Source organism: Ischnura elegans, chromosome 5 (assembly GCF_921293095.1).
Source record: "Ischnura elegans chromosome 5, ioIscEleg1.1, whole genome shotgun sequence".
Taxonomy (NCBI): domain Eukaryota; kingdom Metazoa; phylum Arthropoda; class Insecta; order Odonata; family Coenagrionidae; genus Ischnura; species Ischnura elegans.
In genome coordinates, this window is record NC_060250.1 from 61,795,132 (window position 1) to 61,797,980 (window position 2,849).

General features: G+C 42.3%; 1 non-coding gene across 1 annotated transcript; it reads right to left on the reverse strand.

Annotated features, from left to right (window-relative positions):
• Window positions 1-1,205: 1,205 nt before the first annotated feature.
• Window positions 1,206-1,277, reverse strand: Trnap-agg. The gene has a single exon. It is a non-coding gene; the product is annotated as a tRNA-Pro (tRNA).
• Between the last annotated feature and the right edge of the window lie 1,572 nt (window positions 1,278-2,849).

The window sequence follows — 2,849 nt, forward strand, 5'->3', positions numbered from 1 at the left end:
CAAACATGCGGCATGATATTATTTTCATTCTGTTGTTGCGCTATGATAAAGATATCAATCTGTTTTTGCTCATCTATAAACAATGTAGTGTGGCAAGGAATTGAAATCGAACCAAATTGGCAGTTAAATGATATATTTCTAGAGGAGTTTAGAACTGAGAATTTTTAATACCATAAGCAAAGCAAATGTTTCATGCAAATCATAGAATCTTCATCCAAACATCATATTTAGTGTTAGAAAATTATTATATAAATTATTGTGGCTCATACCCATTTTTGTGATCGACATAAGCAAGAAATTACTCTCAATAAAACATAGTCTATTTCCCAATTTCCAGTTACTTAACGCTAAAAGTACAATGAGAATGTGTCAGCAAAGCTTCTGATTCCGTTATTTTGTTGTTCAAAATGAGGAGAGAAAATTTTTGCGGGAGCTGGCCTAATGCTGTAGTCTCCTCTCGCCTCGTGTCCATTTGCTACGCTCGCGTCCTTGATACATTTTCGTCTTCTCTTTACTTTCTACGAAAAGGAGTTCAAGATCAGATCGTTGCTCCGCACCCATGTTGTGTTATCCCTATGTCTTCTGGGAATGCCTTATGTGTCCTTCCTTTCCTGCGCTGAGTAAATGCTCCAGCAGTGTGCCTCATTCATTTTCCGCTCAAGAATCTCGAGGGCCTTCGTTGCCACCGTAACCTTCGACGAAAGAGATAGTTATTCATGCCAGTCGTGGTCAGCGGTATCTTCGTCATCGTCAAGTTTCATTTATCAACTTATCCTAACTTGTCTGAGGAGGCGTGCCAAAAACTATATTTTTAGCGGTATGTTACTTTTCAGCTTAAGGTTGGAAGGCGATATTTGGTGGAACTTGTTCGCAGGAAACATAATGAAAATACACTTTTGTATGTTCCACAAGTTTTTTTTGTTTTTAATACCGACGAATAATACTGCCGAAACCTGGGTCGGTATTAAAAACTCCTGTGGAACATACAAAAGTGTATTTTCATTATGCATGTTACTTTATCTGATTTTAGCGTATCATGTAGCCAGAGTGTAACTAATGCATTTAGCCATCTATCAGAGGAGAAAAGTTAAATGCAAAAACATTCATTTATCCGTTTATATCTTCCTCCTTGGTGTATAGCATTCAATGAATGTTACGTGATTGTCTTAAACGATCTTTCCATCCAAAATGAGTCTTAAAAAATTGGGCTCGTCCGGGATTTGAACCCGGGACCTCTCGCACCCTAAGCGAGAATCATACCCCTAGACCAACGAGCCAGTTGAGAATGTCCGTTACTTCATTAGTTCAAACCTGTGTGCAGTAAAATATTTCTGCTATGCTGTGCTTTCTTAGTTCACATATGCGTCAGTCTTTGGCATGCAGTCGAGGTTGGCGACATGTCACCTCCGAAGCTGTATCATGCACGATAAGTATTCTTAAAGCCGCTTCACACGGAGCACGTACTTGCACAGTCTGACGTGTGTACGATGGTGGCGTCAAAATTGCGTCGTGCTAAGCGGTGAATTGGTAGAACGCATGAGAGAATGAATGGAAATGAGATGGCCATATAGCCCCTGTTTAATTTCTATCGTGCGTTGGCGCAATCCCGCGCTATAATGAGAAATTGATGCAGTTCTAACCTTCTGCTCAATTCTGTGCCCCTTGTAAAACAGCCTTTAATTTATAGCTGACACTAGAGACTTTAAAATAACGAGTGTGTTTATAAGTAATGCTTAGTGCTTCGATTATTTTGTTTGCGTGGTTACCTAGAGAGTAGAGCGTTTGGCTACTGATCATAGGAATCATGTTTAAAATCCTGGGTTAAGCCTTTGGACACCATGTAAAAAATTTTCCCCTAGGCAAGATGGCCTAATAAAACCGCGTATGGCACATGCCCCCCACCTCATTGCATGAAAATGATCACTCCTCCATGGATAATTCTGAAGTATGCTCAAATCTCAATTCAAAGTTACTTTGAAGTTGAAGCACTGAGTGAAAAATTGTTTATCTATCAAAATATTCCTAGAAAATGCAGATATTTTTTGACGCAGGTAACTGCGTCAAATAAATCCTTGTTTAGACATTCGCGGTGTGGTGAGGATTCAGCAGACTGGTTTTCGGGGTTACTACCGCCTAGATTCATCTCTGCAGACGACAGTTTCGCCGGAAGTGCAGCAGGCTTCTTCAGGTCAATGAAGTGGAGATCCGTGGTATCGCCCGTCTCTTATACACCCCCGGGGTGTATAAAGGCCGTTTTACACGGTACACGGGATTGCGCAATCTGACGTACGTGCGAAGGCGCAATCAAAATTGCGTCGTGTAAAGCGGTGAATTGCTAGAACACATGCGAGAATGCGTGGATGCGAGACGGCAAAATAGCCCCTGTTCTAATTTCGTTCATGCATTCGCGCAATTCCACGACATTTTAGAAATTAATGCAGCTCTAACCTGCTTAATTCCGTGCCCCGTGTAAAACGACCTTAAGAGACAATAGGAACGAAACCCTTGGGTCGGGTTTGCAGGATACACTCCTGGAGCAGGGACTATAAGCGATCAGCTTTTTTCCTCTGCCATCAGAAGGGGAAGGACGGGAAGGAACAAGGAAAGGAGGCGCCGCCGCGATGAGAGCCCGACGACGCCTCCAGGGAAAGGACGGGGAAGGAAGGAAGGGACGAGGAATCCTGCACCGTCACAAAGGCGGGCAGGTCCTACTACTAACGAAACCAAGCTTACGCAATTAATATGCTACCAATTTTAGTAGATTTTCCTATGAGGAAGAAAAATCTATCGATCAAATCGGTAGATGACCTTAAGAGACAGGCGATACCACGGGTCTCCACTTCATTGAC